We start from the raw sequence: 20365 nt of genomic DNA, 5'->3' as shown, positions 1-20365 counted from the left end.
CTCCGCATGCGTCTCGTGCACTTCACCCACCTCATGAACACACACGTCCTCATTCAGCCTCACGGTAATCTCGTTATGAAACTCGCAGTTTCTGCGAGCGCACTGGCGTGCCCGTCAAAGAGGCACCAAACTGCTTCGACGCCCGGATCTCTCTTGCACTCGGTTATTATGCCTTTGGGTGTTTGTTGGGGTTAAAGCCGACCTGTAGCCGTGTAGGTTTTGATCGAAAGTGTTACAGATGAGCGGCCCGCATCGTCTCACGAGTTTACGTCTGAAAACGAAACGGGGCGCTCGGCCCAGTCGTTTCTGAAGTGGCCTTTAATTACGGCAGGCTGTTTTAATTGTGACCGCAGCAGTAAGACGTAGACGGTTTGAAACCAGCACCCCTTAAAGCACACACACACACAAAAACATCATATTTCAAAACAGTAACTAGAAGAGTGAAAATCTCTGTGTTAAGATTTGCCCTTCTTAAACGTGTCGCTTTAGGACCATAAAGTGGGCATATGCTATTCGAATTAGCCACTTTACTCGCTGCTGTTTAACTTCTAATCATTTTTACTATTATTACAGCAGAACATTTGGGAGCGGTTAGTTGTTATATATTGACTATGGCTTACAGTTTTGCATTTTACGTGTAAAAAAAAAAAAAAAAAAAGGAAAAAAATTAAATTAAGCTTCACTCCAAGGTAGAAATACCTCCTCCGTGTTTCTGCGCATCTCACCTCCCCCATTTTCAAATGCAGTGCCTCTAACTGGAACTGCTGCGTGTGCAATAATCCCACTGCCAAATCAATCTGATTTGAGAGGATTTGTCAAGTCCAGCAGAATTCCTTTCTGTACTCGCATGTTGTGAAGTCTCCATGCAAGCAGCGGGGGATCAATATTCACAAAAGAGGACATTGTGAGCAGGCTGCAGATGTTTGTACTGTGATTACAAACAGGTGATCACTGGCTTCCTTTGGCTTCTCTGAGAGGATTAAGCAATGCTGTTGGGTTTTTTTTTCTTCATTTGTTTCTTCTGTTTTCTAGATATTTATGTTTATTTTTCTGCTGTGTTGATGTTTCATATCTGTTGGCAAAGAGAGAGAGAAATTGTCCCAATAGGCAGTGACACCTGACTGGAAGATGTGGGTGGTTAGGGTATTTTTTTTGCTTTTGGTTATCTTAATCTGGACATTCTCCTGCACATTTTGCATGTACAAATAACTTACTTTTACTTAAAGGGGCAGTATTATGTATTTTCCAGGGACATAACTCTATCTTGTATCACTAGTTGTGTTTCCATTAATCAGACATTCAAGCAACTTGAAATTACAAAAATACATTTGCTTATTGAGTTTCAATCGAAAAACTGACATTTCTTTTGATTAAAAGTTTTCGGGCTAGGGTGAGGTGTTTGTCTTTTTTTTGTTTGTTTTTTGTTTGTCCGTATCAAAATAGATGTATTTCGCAGAACTGCAACGGAAAGACGTTTTTTCACATCACACGAGTCACGTGATCAATAGCCGGATGTTGCTACTGGCAGAAATGAAGAAGAAGACAGGAAGTAGTAGGAGATTGATGGTTTGTTTTTGTCTTTTTTCTGACAATCCTCCCAGCGTCACAGTTCAAAAAAAGTTGTGTGTCATTCGCACGTGTTAAGTACATAGTTCTTATTTAAAATTGCAGACTACAATTTACCCAAGACGCTGCATAAGTAGCTGCTACGTCTCCTCTGACGTCTGATAGATGATGCGCTAGTCATGGCTGAAGTATGAATATATCTCATGTAACTGTTTACATCCATCGCTGCGTAATTTATAATGACTTATTGCGCCAGCAACCTTTTTCACAGATGATAGCCACTTAATTTATTATGTAATAGAAACACTGCAATTGGGAAACAATGTTTTTTCGACATCAAAAGAATACAGGGAACGATTTGCGCACATTTGCAATGTAAACGCAGCTACTGTTATCTACTGTAATATACATGCTGTATATATCAAACAGTAGATTTTTACATAAGTAGATTTTTACATAATACACCCCATTTAAGGTTGGAGGGAAGAAAGAAAGGAAGGATGAACAGATTGTTGAATAGCTGACTGCCTGATTCACCAATGGATGGATGTGCAAAATGTATGGATGAAACTTTATTGCATGATGGGGAAATTCAGCAGCAAGTTAAAGGTAAATTGAATCATGCATGTAAATTCAAAGGAAAGAAAAGAGAAAATAGGAATAAATGACTGTACAATAAGATGAAAATTACAACACAAGCAAAAGAATGCTGTTCATTTTTATTTCTCCATACTTTTCTTTTTCCATACTTAGCCAGACATTAAAAACATGCTAAGTCAAATTCGACAATTTTCCAGACAGGCGTGGGAATCCTGTCTACAACTCATTCAAGATGTGTTTTTTAAAAAATCACCACGACCTGAACAGAAACCATCGAATATCCCGACTAGTTGGGGATGAATGTTGTGTTTGAAATGCAGAATCGACCCCCCTCCCACCTACCCACACACACACACACACACACGCCTTCCATCTCTCTCAGCCCCCCCATCCCCTACCTCTCTCCTCCTTCCTTCCTGTCTGCTGTTGCAGTATCATATTGTGCTGGACCATGAGCTACCAGCCCAACCCGAAGTATCACAAACACCCCACAGCATGCCTCCCTTCCGCTATCTCTCTCTCTCTCTCTCTTTCTCTGTCGAAATAAATAAATTCCTACAAAACTCTCCACAGAAAACCAAACCAAACAACGACAACCCTCCCTCGGTCCTGTCGCGTATATTCGCTTTTTAAACGGAGCCCTAATGACATCACATTGCTGCAATGCTGCGCTGTCCACGAAACGTGTCAGTCGTTTCCTGTGATAACCAAGGAAGTGTCCACTGGCTGCTCGAGACATCATCATGGCGTGACTAACCGGGCTCGTGTTTGTGCAGGTGGACGTTTCGCATTATCAGACGTTGGCTGCCTATTTTTTTGTTGTTGTTTTGTTTGTTTTTGTTTATTTTTCCTTCCGGGATACAGAAGATTTCCCCGCCGCATCCCGCCAGGAGAAACCAAAGAAGCGGACGGAGCAAGTCGTGTATGAAAACTAATTGCTCGCATGACTGCGCATACTATTCGGGGAGACTGCGTGGGGGTGTGTGCGTGTGTGTTTGCTTGGGTGGGATTCCTTCGTCTCGCCTCAGACAAGGGGGGGAACTTATGACAACCAATGGCTCCGGAGATGAGCTGAAGCAGGAGCGTTTGTTTTGCAGGAGCGTTTTTTGTTGTTGTTGTTGTTTTGTTGGGTTTTTGTTTTTTTTACGGAGAGTTTTCTTTAAGGCTCCAATTTTGACGCCAACGTCTCTCTCTTTTTCAGGAAAGCGTAAGGATCGCTTCGAGAAGGGCTGCAGTTCTCCATCCGGACACCATCTCTTCTCTCTCCCTCTCTCTTTTCCTCGGCTTACGGCGATACATAAGAGACGGGAGATGTAAGGAGAATGTAACCCACCTTGCTATATCTATTTTTTTGAGGGAATATTCTGTGCTATAAAACAGCACGCGGGAGACTTATTGGTGACATTTCCATCCCTGCTCCGACACAAACCTCGGACTATCCCGAGTTTTTTTTTTCCTCCCTTTTTTTCCCCTCCTATCTCTTTGGATTTGGCGGATTTCAGCTTTGCATCTCCAGCCTTTTAAGCCACAACCAGGACCCTTGTGGGATTTTAGGTGCGGTTTTTTGTCGTCCCGACACAGGTAACTAAAGACACCTTATTGTTTTTTTTGTCGTTTGTGACATTTCGGCTGTCAGTGTATATAACCTATAGATGCTCCCCACTTCCATTGGATTTTTCAGCACTGTGTAACTTAATAGGAAGGTTAAGTGCTCCCCCCCACCGCCCCGGAATTTTTGAATTCCCAACATCCAGCTGTGAATTTGTGTGAATTTATCAAAGGACGCCAGTGTGTGACCAGTTAAATCAGACGCACTGGACTTGAGTCTTTGGCTTCTGCACTATTGGTTCCACTTTTGGAAGTGTCCAAGAATGTCAAATGGAGTTTGGCAGCTCTGACACATGTGTGGATGCTATCTATCTATCTATCTGTCTATCTATCTATCTATCTATCTATCTATCTATCTATCTATCTATCTATCTATCTATCTATCTATCTATCTATCTATCTATCTATCTATCTATCTATCTATCTATCTATCTATCTATCTATCTATTCATTCATGATCAGTTTGTGCATGATGGGCCCCATCATATTGCTCCTCTTACCTGTGCTACCCAGATGCTTAAACAGTAACAAATGAGCTACATTTCCACAGACAGAGGCGTATATGGATGGTGGAAATGGTCCGGGTGTGTCTGCATCTGCAAGACGCAGAAGACTTTTTATATTTATTTATATAGAACTTAGCAGCAGCATGAGCTGAAATCCAATGCAAGAGCAAGAAGCGAAATTTCCCTCCTATTGGTCAGAGAGTGGACGGGTTGCGGAGCCTGACTGATGATCATGATGATGATGAGTAAAACTTGTTAGAGCTAACTGGTGAGTGGCGTACAGCCAGGTGATTTGTGTAATAGGCTCCAGCTTGATGTGTGGGGGTGTGTATGCGTGTGTATCCTTGGTGTGAGTTAGTGGTACATCACATTTGCAGAAATCTGCCTAGATTTGATGAAGAGCTAAAGCAACAACATATTCCAGTAAGGCACAACATTATGACAAGTGAACGGCATATTTCTTCATTATGGCGCATTTTACCCTTCAAACTAAAAATTGGATTTGATAGAGATTGACAAAGATCACAAGGTGACGGCTAGTCGACTAGGTCAGAACCTGTTGGTGGTTGTACCTGATCTACTGAGACTGGTAAAAGAGGTTAAAGGACAGGACAGGACAGTGGTGAACCATTGACGTGGTCCTTGATGTGCATAGGGAGCAAAGGCTGGGATCAAATAGTGGTGTTTGATCCAACTGATAAGCTACTGTAGTGCAGATTTGCTGAGGAACGTAATGCTCAAAGTTGGTTGCTAAGGAGGGTGATCTGTCTGGGTGGTCTGCTGAGCCCTGTCCACTGTGGAAAGTCTCTTGATCATCAGAACTGGACCACCAAGCAATGGAAGACCTGATCTAATGAATATCTTTTTTTTTTTACTCTGTTACTTGGATGGCTATCTGCATTTTCTTACATCTGTGAATCATACGGAACCAGGGTGCATTAAGAGACGAGATCAAGCTGGTGGAGGCAATTTGACGCTTTGGGCAACGTTTGAGTGGGAAACCTTTGGTCCTTTCACCCGTGGGGATGTTACTCTGATACAGTGTAATTACGCACTGCTCTGCCATGAGGCAAAAATGGTAGATCTCCTGATCTCAGTTACACCAAGTATCTGTTGGAAGTGCTACATAAAGTCTGATCCATGCATCAAACTTAAAGCTACCGTTGATAACTTTTATGAAATGTGTTTTTTTAAAATTATTTTTTAAAACATTTTTCTTTAAATTATTAGACTATTACTATCTTGTCACAGTATAAGACAAGTAAACTGTGGAACCAATCAGAGCCAGTAGGAGGGTCTTAGTACTGGCTGTCAGTCACTGTAACATTTGTGCTGCTCAAATGCTTGCTATCTGATGTGCTACAAAATGTTCTCCACAACATAGCCTCCCATGAATGCTCATGCTAGTTAGCATAGCCACCGGTAACTGTGGACATTCTAGTTAGCCTAGCCACCGGTGACTGTGGACAGTTTCCCTGTAATGGTAACTTGCTTCTCCCCTATTAGCACATGAGCATGATTGACAGCGCTGAGACCCTCCTCCTAGCTCTGATTGGTTGTTTCTGACCGGGAGCTGTGTAATTTTGCAAGTGGCAATAGGACCACAAGGAGCTCAATTTTTTTTTTTTTCACAAAACTTGTCTGTAGGCTCTAAGAAATATGTAAAAACATTTTTTTTAACTTACTTACTGCAGCTTTAAAGGAACTGCTGGTAACATGTTGGTTTCATGAATATCACCTACAGTTACCAAGTTATTGACTGGATAGTATTTGAACTTTACATAGGAATTAAGCGCAATTAATTGGAATACACAGAAATAACCCTGTAATTTATAATAACTAAGGTCTGCCTCGAGCAGGGATTTTAATATTGTTGTGCAAAATATCCTTTGACATTATTTTGACTAAAACAACCAGTTTTTATGCAATTATTACCACACCCTCTACATCAGGGTAATTCAGTTTAAAGCGTTGTTGTTCTGCAACTTTTAGATGAGTTTCTGCTTCAACACACCTGAGTCAAATAATCAGGTCATTAGCAGGGCTGTGGAGAACTCGACTGCATACAGAGGAGGTAATTCAGCCATTTTGATTCAGATGTGTTGGACCAGGGACACATGGGAAAGTTTCAGGACACCGGCTCTTCAGGGCTGGAGTTAAATTCCTCCATGCTCTTATCGGCTCTGTGCACTTCCATCATCACATAAAAAGCCACGTTTTTGATTCCAGAGCACAAAGTTATTGAAGCGACACATTCATATTTGTGAAATACATAAAGTGAAGTAGGTTTTGATGATATCCTTAGGCAACTGTAATTCATTTCTAGTCTTATTGCTTATTCGCATGGTTGTGTGCCTGTGACAAAACAAAATGTTTATATTTCGGATTTGATATGATAGTTTGCTTAAAATAGCGCGGTTCCCAGTTAATCCCAACCAGGCTAACTGGGTTGGGATTAACTGGGAACCGGGCTATTGAAGGGAATTGAATGCTTCAATTAAGCTGCAGTATGTAACATTTATAAACAATGTTTCTTTTTCTTTTTTTTTTTTTTTACATATTTAAAACTCATTGTCTTGGGATAATATAACCTGTGACAGAAAATCTGTGAAAAAATGAGCTCCTCTGCCTTCTTTCTGTGGTCCCAAAAACAACCAATCAGAGCCAGGAGGAAGGTCTTACTGTTGTCAATCATTCTCATGTACTGTATGCGCTCCTTGATGTTCTGGTGGTGCATAAACAACTAAATGTCACAGGTAAACTGTTTATTTGCTGTCATTAGGCCTGTCACAATAACAAATTTTGCTGAGCGATTAATTGTCTCAAAAATTATTGCGATAAACGATAATATTGTTTGAAGACCTTTTTACACTGATTTAATGGAAATGACATAATAATCCATGCGATTTCTTGCCAAAGATAGATACACTTTATTTACAAAAGAACACTTACACTGGAACTGATGAACAAAACAACCAAAAACAAAAATAAAATGGATTCTCAGTCTCCATTAACAAAAAATGTACTTGAATAAAAACTAAACAACATAAAGCCAAAGTGGAAATAAATACTGCATTCAGCCAAAAGAGTGCAGATTATGAAGTCTGTATATTATGTTGCCCTTCAGTAATAATTAATTTAAATAGAGAAGACGGGCACATCGACTACCTGATGCAATGGTTCACACTACATGATTTTTTGCCCCTATTTTTCCCCTTAAGACAATCTTAGAACGTTGGTCGTTCTAAGATTGCGATTTCGTAACCAATTATCCTGTAGTGTGTGGTGTGTTATGGTAGATCGTCGTTGCCGCTCCGATCCAAATCGGTGGTTTTCCCCGACTGCGTTAAGGCAGCTTGTGGATTGTGACAGGTAGCCAATCAGAAAGCGCAGATTCCTCTCGTGCTTTCTGAGGGGAAATTACAGAGGGGAATCCCAAAGAGCTGACACGGCGCAACCCGAAGTCCAGCGGACATCGGAGATGATACAGTATGTGGAAACAACATTAATGTTTAGTCAACATTTCGTGCAAAGAATATAGAAATGACAAGGGGAAGAGTTGGAGCAAAATGGCTACCACAGTTGATAAACCCGGTAACTTTTCAGCTGTTCTTCGTTAACGTGATGTAAATACAGTACAGACCAAAAGTTTGGACACACCTTCTAATTCAATGGGTTTTCTTAATTTTCATGACTATTTATAAGGCAAGAAATCCCACTTATTAACCTGACAGGGCACACCTATGAAGTGAAAACCATTTCAGGTGACGACCTCTTGAAGCTCATCAAGAAAATGCAGAGTGTGTGCAAAGCAGTAATCACAGCAAAAGGTTGCTACTTTGAAGAAACTAGAATATAAGGGGTATTTTCAGTTGTTTTACACTTTTTTGTTTAGTGCATATTTCCACATGTGTTATTCATAGTTTTGATGCCTTCAGTGTGAATCTACAATGTCAATAGTCATGAAAATAAAGGAAACTCATTGAATTAAAAGGTGTGTCCAAACTTTTGGTCTGTACTGTAGGTTATAATGATTTTCATTCAGTCAGGACTTTATGCTGACACTAGCCCAGGGGTGGGCAATCCTGGTCCTCGAGGGCCGGTGTCCTGCAACTCTTAGATGTCTCCCTGGTCCAACACACTTGAATCCAACAGCTGAATCACCTCAACGAGTGCAGTCAAGTTCTCCAGAGTCCTGCTAATGACCTCATTATTTGACTCAGGTGTGTGGAAGTAGAGATACATCTAAAAGTTGCAGGAGACCGGCCCTCGAGGCCTGGAGTTGCCCACCCCTGCACTAGCCACATGCATTGCAGGTAGATTGTAGTAAAGCATTGATTAATGTCTGGTTTTAAAATTAGTGCACTGGACTTGTAGCCATTATTTTGTGCCCATTGTTGGACACCACACGGCAGGAACGAACCGTTATACCTAGGATTTCTGTCGGCTAATGTGTGGTCTCTCAGGTTTTGAAAATGGGCCGACAATCGGCCGACAGCTCTAAGATCGTGTCGTCTGCGCTGAGCTTTACACTAAGGAAATGAGGAAGGGAGGGTCAGTGGAGAGCACCGGAGTTGAGCCATTTTTCGTTCAGAGTCATCAACAGAAAGAGAAAAAGGCCGGAAGAGACGATGATGCCGATAATTAAAATGAGGTCGATAGTTTTAATTTATCATACGATTAATTGATTTATCGTTTATCGCGACAGGCCTAGCTGTCGATTGCTAAGCTAACTAGGAACTATTTGTCGCCTATCAGAGAGCAATCGGAGGGTGCGAGCAGCGCATACACGAGGGAGATTGATAGCACTAAGACACCTCTCCTGGCTCTGATTGGATGTTTCTGACCAAGCTGTGTGTTTCTGCAGATAGCAGAGGAGCTTGATATTATCTGTCTCATGTTATACTGTCACGACATGCTGACAGTTTTAACAAATATGTAAACAACATAATGTCTATAAAAACTACATAGTGCAGCTTCAATAACCACTGAAAGCACCTCCAGGTTTCCAGTGGAGTCCTTGACAGGGTCAGGGCTGCAAGGCAAGACTGTCATAAAATTATCTCTAAATCTTCTTCACGATAGTGATGTTATTAATGCAGGGGGTGAGCAATGTTGATTATGTGTGCAGCAGACATTTATTTAGCTGTCATTAATTCAGGCTGGTATTTGAGGGAAGCTGGTAACTGTACAGGCTGAGTATCCTAATTTTAGTACGTGATGCCAAAGAGGCCGGCGCTGCTCTCTGGAATTATCTCTTTATTCCGGGGGAGAGGGGAACTCAAACACCAGCACCAAGAAAGAAACAAGAATAAGACTATAAATCTGTTGAGGTTAGATGTCAATATCTTGTTCTTAAGTCAAGAGAGCTTCCCTCATCTAGCTCTGCTTTATTCGCACAATGCCTTCCAAGACCTCCCCCTGGGGATTATGTAGGTACCAGGCAGCTGTGTAGTTATATCGGGACAGGGAGTGAGTGTTTCTGCAGAATGCAGTGCTGTTTTAAAAATAAATAAATAAATGAACACACACTTCAGCTGCATCTGCTGTATAGGCACCATCTATATAAATGTGATGCAATCCTGGATGATCAATATCAGTCTTCATGACTTGATGTTTTGGCAATTACAAATACATGTGACACGGCGGTAAGGAAACATTTATTATGTTGAATGGTCCTGTAAAATCTTCTTTTTTTTTTTTTAAATCGACTTAGCTTAATCAAATTACACAGCATCATAGAGGTTTTGACATAAAGGACTATTAAGAGGAAAATGCTGCTAAAAACAAAGGTTAATGAGTTTCCTCTCAAAGGAGGGTGGATACCCTTGAGCCTTATTGGATTGGTAATTTGAATTAGCGACGTGTGCAGTGGGACTCTTATGTATTTATGTGTTTTTGTTTTTTTTTTGTTGTTTTTTTTCCCCACCTCTTTCAACCAGCTGTGTGATGCAGTAAGCGGTGATAATCACGTCTGTGGCTTGTCAGGATGTTGCAGGATGTTGCAGCAGAAGCTCAAAGAGCTTGCTGTCATGTGTTCGCCTAATGAAATCAGACAGGATGGTCATTATCATCATTGTGCATTATTGCCGACACTTCCATCTTCAGCGCTGCTAAGCCAGGCAGAAAAAATAAAATAAAAATAAATAAAAAAATCTTACCTGTGCGGAATAAATACACAGAAACCCTTCCAAAGGCATGTATGCAAGCAGATGTGGATATATAAATGTATATTTTTTTACTCGTACAGTTCTTACTTTCTGAGTCGCTTTATGCGAGCTATGAAGTGCGATAAATGGGGTCCCTCTGCTTTGTCGTTCTGCTGTATTGTGTTACAGCTGCTGCTCTGGTGCTGGTGTCATGTGTTCTCATTATGAAAGCGGGACTGGGAGAAGGTTATCAGCCACAGCAGGAATGAAAGAATAACTGAAACACAGGCTATTGATCTGTATGCTGCAGCATGAAAGACCTTATAATGCAACATATAGAAGAGCTTTTGTTGTATGTGCAATATATAAATAGCTTTTTTTTTTCCTTTTGCAGTGAGTCATGTCGAAAGCTTGACATTTTCGCAGGGTGCGTTATTTTCAGTAAAGATGACTTTTATGATTCTCTTGGCTTTGGGTCTGTAAATGGTAGGTAGAAATCTCTGTTTGGCATGTTGTTACAATTAGATATTGCTTCGTCACACAATTAATTTAAAATAAACAAATAGTTATGCATATGTGTAAAGGACCATATACCACGTGAAAGAAAGATTAAGAGGAGTTGCACCAAACGGTTCAGTAATGTTGGAATCTAATAAATGGAATGTGTAAATTAAGTTACAAAAAACAGGGCTGACAATGTTAACACATGTGATTAACCTGAAAAATGTAACTTACAAAATGCAGGTTAGTAAAACCATCTATTTTGACCTAACAGCCTCTCTATTGCAGAGGGTTACCAAGTTCACAGCAGCACTTTTTGGGCTCCACACACGGGGAGCGGCGAACAACTTCGAAAGCCGAAAAACCGTTCCTGACGGCGACGGCAGCATTAAAAGTCGAACCTTCGTGTGTCTCTTTGTTAGTCCGCGTTCGCACGTCTACGAGCTCGAAATTTCACAAGAACGAATTATGCCGCTCGTGGATATCGAACGCAGGGTAAGCGATTGTCGCCTCGTCGCACGAGTTGAGAGTGGTGAGGGACGAGCAGTTTCACGTTTTTATATAATGTTTCAAGCAAAATGACTTCCTTTATACCTTCCTGAATATGAAAAAAAAACCTGATAAATTTCAGACTTGTTTTGGATTGAGTCAATAAAACATTTTTTTAAACAGTGGCGGTTTTCGATACGGGCCATATGGGCAGTTGCCCAGGGCGGCATCAGAAAGGGGAGGAGCACCCATGAATAAGTCTCCAGCTACTTGCATGTATGTGTATCTGAGTAAATTTCTCCTTAATTGCTGTTGAGTACTGGGAGACAAAATTACCTGCTTTCTGCTACAAAAAACAAAACCAAAAGCTGATAATAGCTTGCATTTTAATTGGTTGGAGTGTGGCAGAAGGAGGGGCCTGGGCACCATTCCTGCAGGAACCGAAACTGTGTGCATATGTATATTCCAAGCTTACAAAGTTAAGCATAGTGATTAATTGTGATTACAGTTTTTAATCCATTGACAGCACTATTAAAAAATGCAAAGAACTATCACTTGGATACATATTTGCAGGAATAGAAACGACTAGGTCACCTCTGGAGTCCTTCTCTGTATCCCTGGAGTAAATCTTCTGTTGACATGGGGGGGGTTGACTCTTAAGGCAGATTACAGCATCACCCAGCCGCCACACCAGGCGGATCGAGATGCATACATAAAGATGCACAGAAGAGGTGATCTATCACTATATTCTTATACCGCATTTATGGTCTCACACTTCCATAGCAATAAACACCCATATAGCAGTAGTTATTGCTTCCTAAACTCCCACTGTCCTGTTGGGAGGCGAAGTGGGGGGTGGGGCTGCGGTAACCGCTGCAAGGAGGAGAACTCGCCTTTTAATTCAAAAAAATCAACTATCAGGTAACACAATCAAGAGGGCAACTTCAGCTGAACAATTAGGCCATTTGTCATGCTGACTACACCAGCGGCGTGAGGTCTAACGCGCTGACAAGCTAGCTACCTGACCCGTGGCTGCTACAGAGACGTTGTGATAATGCTTTCCATTCTTGGAACAGTGTGTGCTTTGAATAACTTTGTGCACTTGGGGGTGATGTCTATACTTTATTTGACATGGCTTGTTGTGCCCTTGCCAGCTTGGAAAGATAAATTCAATGTAATATTTTTGATAAGTAATACTTCAATCTATTTATTTTTACCAATTCTATCCACTTACCTGAATTAAAATACCTGCTAAAGCTAATGCGTAAAAGCTCATTTATAAAACAGCATTTGGACCAGTCAGTTATTATGTCTTATGTATTTTCTGCCCATATTTGCATTTTTATATATATTTCATAAATCTTTTTATGGTGAAAATATATATGCAAATATCGCCATGACGATATTAGGGTGCTGTATATGCCTTTCCTTTTAATCTGTCCTTCTACATATATATGCTGTATTGGCAGTTTTGCCAATTTCAAGTTCATGGTTGAAGGCTTTGCTGTTGCAAGACTCCATCCTACTTGCTAAATATTGCGTTATCATGAAATAATACAACTTCAGAACTCTTAAAAATATATCAGGCAACAATTATTGCACTCCAGACAGTCTGTAACGATATTAATATTGCACACGCTGATATTGCGAGGGTGATGTATTGGGCTGCCCTACCTTTGGTCACACCTTTTTCCCACTGCAGAGCTGCTAAATTTAAACAATGCTGCTGAAAGGGCAGGGGTAAAATGCAACATAGACTTTACAAGAAGGTAGCTGCAGTTAAAAAAACAAAACAAAAAAACCAGCTACTGTTATAAACACCAAGGTCTGTAAAACTTGATGCAATGGTCTAAGAAGCTGCTGTATCCAGCCACAAAATGACTTGCTTAACATTCTTTAAGCTATAATCTGGTGCAGTACATCTTTGCTCTTTGAGCTCAATGTTTTCTGTGCATGGTTCCAGATAAATTACCAATTAAAATAATATTTAAAAAAAAATCAATGAAGTTTATTTGCATAGGACATTTCAGCAACAAGGCGGTTCAAATTGCTTTACTTCATAAAACACAAAAACATCACATAGCTACCAATTAAGGAGCAAACATTACATTTGTGCCATCATCAAGAACATCAGTACACATCACATATGTTGGTCAATGTTCCACTAATTATGATCCAAAGGCAATTTGATCATGTGGGGTTTAAATCTTGATTTAAAGAAACTCAGTGTTTTGGCTGTTTTGCACATTTCTGGAAGTTTGTTCCCGGTTTGTGGTGCATAGAAGCTGAATACTGCATCTGAGAAACAGGCCTAGAAGCCCATGTACCACATAAGACAGATTAAGAGTCGCACCAGTGATGTAGGAATTTAATTAATTGAATGTAATAATTAGGTTAAGGGCATTTTGTAAGCCATCTTTACCAAATTTTACAGGCAATTAACATCAATAGCATAGGTAACAGTAACAGCAGAGCTGCTGTGTATTTTCTGCCAACTTGCGTCAGTCTTCCGACCACCTGCTAACATTTCCAAAGCTGAGCGCTCTCGCAGATAGAGGTTGGGAGCAACTTTACTGCTTTTGCCCATCTGACTTATCTCTAGAACAGAGCAGGCTGCTGCATGAATGTTCCTCCAAATATTGCTCTGAGAATGCAAAACTACTTTTAAATGGCTATCTCACATTTTCCCTGTCCATCCAGCGAGACACAAGTCCGTGCTGAGCAGCCGACTGTCCACTAGCGGTCGGCCCAGATAACCAGCTCAGCCCATCTGTCTAAACCTCAACGTATGTACCAAAAAGGTCATGATTGTTTTTACACAGTGAATGTTCATATCAGCGTTTAACTGTATGTGTGAAACATCTGGTTTGTAGTTTATAAGAACACTACGTACAATTAGGCCTATAAAGTCTAAGATACATTGTTGCTGCAGCTCATGTTCTTAACTGATTTTACACTGGAAGATTGCAGCCAAACATTGGCCTTATTGTTAATTGTACAAAAAATATTTATAGCCTCTTAGATGTAGAAGTAAAATTATTTTTAAATTATTATTTTTTAATAATTGGAAATAAGAGGGCATCTCATTTATTATAAAAATGAATGTCAAACAGGTCTAGTAACTGCTGAAAAAGGTTTTGAACATTTTTGCTTGTTTTTGCCCGATTTATCTTTGGAGCCGAACTCCAACTCCGGAAACCCTCCTCACCATCACCCTGATCAAATTTTATGTTCATGAAGATTGAATTTTAAGAAAATCTGGATCTGGTTCTCCGTATTCTAATACAGAGTCTGGATTGGTAGTCTCACCAGCACCAGCTGTCATAGCATCATTGGACGGGTTTGGCACCGACTCTGGTTACAAAATTTGAGAGTGTAAGCATCATTTTTTAAAATTCCTAGCAAAGTTAAAGCAAAAACGTTTATATTTCAGTTTCCTGTAATGATAATTACAGGAAATGATACGTACGTTATATATTGTGCACTGCGTGGCTATAGTCCTCAGCACTATTGTTCGATTCTTGGCAGCATGTATTTCCCTCTTAAATGAAGTCCACTAACTCCAAAAAAATTCTTACTACACAAGTAAACATCCGAAAAGGTAGTTTGATTTGGTTTCATGAGACCTGTGGTCGTTGTTCCTAAAGGATGTTTTACTTTTAGGACGCTTTCCTGTCTCTGCTCCCACTTTAGGTGGAGATAAACAACAAAGGATCTGAGTATAATGCGATACAAACCACGAAAACTTAGAATAAATGGTGTCAGCGCCTCAAAAAAAAAGTAGTTAATTCTGTGAATATTGGACCTTGTGTGAGGACGAGAGCAAGCAAAGAAAGGAGAAAATAAGTGCCAATTAAGTGAGTAATAGGAAGCAGGAGTGAGATAGATGTTCCTCCCTGGGCGAGTAAAGTTATTTAAGTGCTCAAGATGTTTAAGAAAAAAAAAAAGTTTAAGAAATGGCATTATCGCACCAGTCAAAAAGATCAAAGTGTACGCCACCAAAGCACCGAAGCAATTAAACCAGAGCTACGCTTCCCGAATTTGCTTTCTAGGGTTTGTAACAAAGTGACAGGAACAAAAGCGGAGGTGCACTCGCTGCACTGGAAACTGGAGGGAACCCAGGTAAATAACACGAAGGCCTCAAGAGGAAGGAAACACTTTCCACTTCTCAACTTTTTCAGCATCATAAATTTCAAAAGCAGGGGAAACGGAAGGAGCAATACAATGGTACTCTAAATGGCGCAGTCATAAATTGAGCTATTTTTTACTGATGTGACACATTTGATATGGCCCATATAGATTCTTTCCTCGTACTCATCAATAAAATTGAAATATCTCGCGTGTTGTGGGCAGAAAACTCACATTTTTATTCTTGCACCTTGTAGGAAATGTTGCTTTACAACAAGATGATGCTGGTTTTGCTTTTTGCACACCTGAGACACCGGCAGGCATCTCAGGTACATTATAAATTATTTTGTGGGCTTGACAGTGAAGAGTCTGGTAGTTTCAGGGCATAGATCTGAACTGTGCAAAGGGTACCTTGACTTTCATGCAATGCGGTCAGGGGGGATCGAATGTTTCTGTCCGGCAACGCTCCGTTCAGTGAAAATGAATCAGCAAATTTTATTAGCATTTTTTTAAAGGTCTTTCAGCAGATACGATATCACATGAAAATGTCAATAAAAATAAGAGCAATCAGCAAAGCCCGCACAAAGTACTATTTAAAGACTACATCGCTTTTTGTGTCTGCTCGTGTTTTGCTACACTCTTTATGAGATTCCTATTTTGACTTGGTAACCTTTGAAAATAATGATTCGAGCGTGTTTCCTTTCATCTCCGAGGCTTTCAGCCTCTGACTACTGAGCGGTGTATCTGAATAAGAAAAACCGCCATTTATTGTCGCAGAGCATGAATGTGTGCCTGGAGAGTGTGTGGGCGTGTGTGTGTGTGTTTTTTTAATGACATCCCTAAGTTGCAGTTGTTTGCTTCAGACAGCTGCAGAGGAAAAGATGAAAAAGATTCAAGCTGACCCGCTTGGTGCTACCTGATTGCTGTCACATGTAGAATGAAGCTGGAGGAACAAGCTGATAGGAAAGTTGGGAGCTGTTTGATTGCTCTTGAAAGAGCAAAATAGAAGGGAATCATGCTGAGTGGAAAGACTGTAGTGCTGGGAGAAGTACAAGATCGTTTAAGTTAGGCGGTAACGTTTTTTTTTTGTCTCCATGATCAGAGTCAACAGTTGATGTCAAGCTAGCAAGATTTGTTAGCCTTAAAATATAGCGAATCAAAACCACCAAACATAAATCTGGATGCTACTGTATCTTTTTATCGTCACAGTTACAGATATTTTGCCCAATTATATTTTTGCTTACATCTGACTTCATACACACAGCTGCAGTTTTTAAACAAAGCAGAATGTGTTTTGATGATGTGCTAGCTTGTTCGCACGCTAGCTCCCGAAATATTTCTTGCCCTTCCAGGTCAGCATGAGCAAAACCCCCCCAAAAAACAAACAAAAACTTCTACTCCTTCTCCTACGTCTTGAACTTGGAGCTTTGCTTTGAATGTCATAAAACCTAATGTCTGTCGATTTAGCTGCTCGTCCTCAAACTGGCAGCTGTGTCAGTAAAGCACACAGAGTTGCCAGGTTGCGTGACAGAAATAAAGGTATTTGCAGATGTAAATACAGACATTTCTACTGCTAACATCATTATAGAGGGAACATGTTAATTTTACATTTATTTTTGTTATTATTAACTTATTATGTAAGTTATTTCAGATACAAACATATCTGATTTATCTATTTAATTCTATATTTAATAAAACACATGCAATTTAGTCCAATCTTATAGGCAAATTTAAGTTAAATTGCATTATTCTGACTCACTCCTGGGTTAAAATATGTGCCGGACTGCAACTAATGGTTATTTTAGTAATCAGTTATTCTATCTATTTCATTTTTTAGATGATTAATTGATTAATTGGACAAAAAAAATTTACACATACTGCAAATTATTGTCTGTAATTAATTAAAGGTTCTGTTTAAACATTTGCATTCTGCCTAAAAGGCAATAAGATGGCATTTCTTTAGTGGATTGTTGATCATTTGTAGGAACGGATGCATCTGCAGGTATAAAATACCTTTAATTTAGTTCAAATTCTGTAATAAATAATAATATATTAATCTATTCAGTTATTAATGAGATTGGTTTTATTTTTTACAGAATTTGAACTAAGTGAAGTTCAAACTATGCCGGTTGAGGAGTTCTGGGAGGAACATATTTACAGAAAAATGTTTTTGATTTTTATTTATTTTTTAATCTGAAATCAAAATGTATAGATTTTGGACAGTTTTGGCTTCCGGTGAGTTGTGAATATGTTGTTCCTTAAGCAAAAGGTCTCCTTTTTTGAGTCTATATTCTCCAGTTAACGATTAATCAGTCACTAAATTAGTTGACGATTATTTAAATAATCAACTCATCACGATTAATCCGATTAATCGTTTCTGCCCTAAATGCACGAGTCAGTCAAATTCAGTTTGTAATGCATCTTGGTAAACTGTGTCTTAAGAAAGCTCAGCCGATTGCATCAACGCTCGAGGCAACGGTGATCTGTTAAGCGCAATAAAAGCCCAACTGTTTTGTGGCTGAAATCACGTCCAGTAAATCAACAACAGGCAGTGAGTGTTGAGTTCAGTCAGGGACTCCAGCACTGATTCAAAAATGCATTGATTGGAATCCTGACCTTATACATGAAATTGTCTTGGGAAATGCCTAGTTTGAGAAGAGAGAGAGAGAAACGCTTCTACAATGAAAACCAAGACCTGAAGGCAGAGCAGACAAATATTTCATCTGACAGCATAAATTGACAATGGTGTTTCATGAAGCTATTAAAACATTACTTTGTGACATTGTCAAGTGTCAGCAAGCATATTGATTATTGAGTAAGATTTCTAATAGGTGCGGGGTTAAGACGGTCACCAAAATGGTCAGTTGCGGTTTATTAAAGCTTTAAATGCAGGGCACCTTAAATGCAGCATTCAAGCAAACACCAACACTTTGCATACGGGACATATTGTTGTGTCACTACGTATTTAAAATTGTTATCCTTTATTATTAAAAACACGACATGTTTTGGAATGTGAATTCTCTGAGCATCATTTTGCCTTTTGCAGTTCTTTCTAAGAATAAGGGGGGAAAAAAACCAAAAGAAGAAAGTTTTCAAAATCTCTCAGTTCCTATCAGCAGTTCTGAAAGCACTTCAAAGAGAATGTCAAAAATCATTACTGGAAGCAATGCGTCTCCGAAAACGGATGCATGTCTGAGGGGGAAATACAGTTTCAAATGCAGATTAGAGCCGGGGAACTAATTCTGTCAGAAAACTGCAGGAGGTGTTACAATGCTGAGCTTGGTGCTGCCGCAATTACAACATTTTATGCAAATTTCTGCACTTAACATATTGTCTGCTACCAATAGTTTTATGACTGTAATCATGTGTAAACTTAATAACGGCTTAACCATACACGGATACCTGAAGGGAACAAATCCCCTGGAGCTGTTCCAGTGTGGTCCTGCTTTGCGTTTGCTCTTCAGCGCCGTCAAATAAATTTCTTTACAGCAGGAAAAAAAAAGAAAAATCTTGAGTAAATGCAAAATGCACTTTTAAATGATCATATTGTTTAATAAGGAAGAAAAGTTACGCAAACAATTCTGTTCATGGTTGGAATATAATAAAAATTGACCTCTAAACTTAAAAATCGTGACTTCTAGTACGGACTCTAATTAGGTCCGAGTGTGACTCGCGAAATGAAAACAGTTTGATTAATCACAGTTCTCATTTAAAAAAAGAAAAGATGGAGGAGACCATGAGATAAGAGAAAGCTTTTTTTTTTTTTTAATATATGAAATTTGATTTGTGCTTTTTTGTATTTTCCCAGGTTGCCATGCAGCAACACAACAAAAAACAAAAAATGCTTCCAAGTATCTTTGGTCTAGTTGCTAATGCAAACACGTTAGTGCACTTGAAATAAGACACAACTAACTTACAAGTAACTTTTCAGCAATAAATAGGAGCTTGTTTGAAGTAAATAAAGCTGTTCCTTAAAGCTGCAGTATGAGACTTCAACAAAGTTACATACATTTTTCAATAGAGCTTATCGTGAATGCTAATTAGCACGGCCCCCGATGATGACGGATAAGTGTCATTTAGCAGCGCGTTCACCAGTGTTGTTGCGCAACACCCCCCCCCCCCCCCCCCCCCCTTCTGTCTCTACTGTCTCACTCTCTGCTTCCTCTTCTGAGAGGGGAGATGTGCTACCAGCTCTCCTTCTAACGGGTTAATTGAGTTTCCTAAATCTGCTGGGATTTACCCTGTCCAGAACTGAAGTAAACTCTGTTTAAGCTGGTTTCGAGAAACGATTCGCCTGGTTTTCTGACGGCCTACATCCAGGTGTCCCACCCTTCTTCCCCCTGTGAATTAGCCAGACTGAGCAGCCTACAGCCAACTAGTTTCACAGAGCACACCTGTTAACGGTCGCTCGTTCTCTATTTTACAACTTGCATTTGTTATTGAACCAGGTAGGTTTTAGTGACTCGGGCGAGTCCCAAGGATGACGTTTTTTACATTTGGGCTACCAGCAACCTAAAAACATTTAAAACTTTTTCCTCTCCAGAATCAAACATCATAGCTATTTTACAACCATCAAAGAACTTTAAGGTGACTCATTAACTGAATGTCCACAACATCTTTTAGATTTTCTTTATGCTAAATATTTTATTAGTAAGGCAGTTTTGCAAGGGTCAGTACAGCTTAATTCAGTAGCAGAAATAATCAAATAAGTAAAATCAGTCATCTAGTCTATCTTTCCCTACTGCTGATACTGAGAACTAAAAAAGGGAACCTTTGAGAGAGACGGACGGAGTTTGACGTTTCGAACCCCAGACCTGG

The 20365-nt window shown here is 39.8% G+C and overlaps 1 protein-coding gene across 4 annotated transcripts in view; it reads left to right on the top strand.

The window, feature by feature from the left end:
* Positions 1 to 2707: 2707 nt before the first annotated feature.
* The window catches only part of lrfn1 (leucine rich repeat and fibronectin type III domain containing 1), a 198203-nt gene continuing 180545 nt past the window's right edge, over positions 2708 to 20365 (top strand). For 2 of the 4 annotated variants that reach the window (XM_032545398.1, XM_032545401.1), the window contains exon 1: positions 3170 to 3747. The gene's annotated coding sequence lies outside the window, so the exon portion shown is untranslated. Of the gene's footprint in view, positions 3089 to 3169; positions 3748 to 20365 lie in introns of those variants that run through there. The other 2 variants (XM_032545402.1, XM_032545400.1) reach the window with 2 other exon arrangements.

The sequence above is a fragment of the Xiphophorus hellerii genome, chromosome 18 (genome assembly GCF_003331165.1).
Source record: "Xiphophorus hellerii strain 12219 chromosome 18, Xiphophorus_hellerii-4.1, whole genome shotgun sequence".
Classification (NCBI taxonomy): Eukaryota; Metazoa; Chordata; class Actinopteri; order Cyprinodontiformes; family Poeciliidae; genus Xiphophorus; species Xiphophorus hellerii.
The sequence above is the reverse complement of the archived record's forward strand: the minus strand, read 5'-3'. Positions and strand labels throughout refer to the sequence as shown.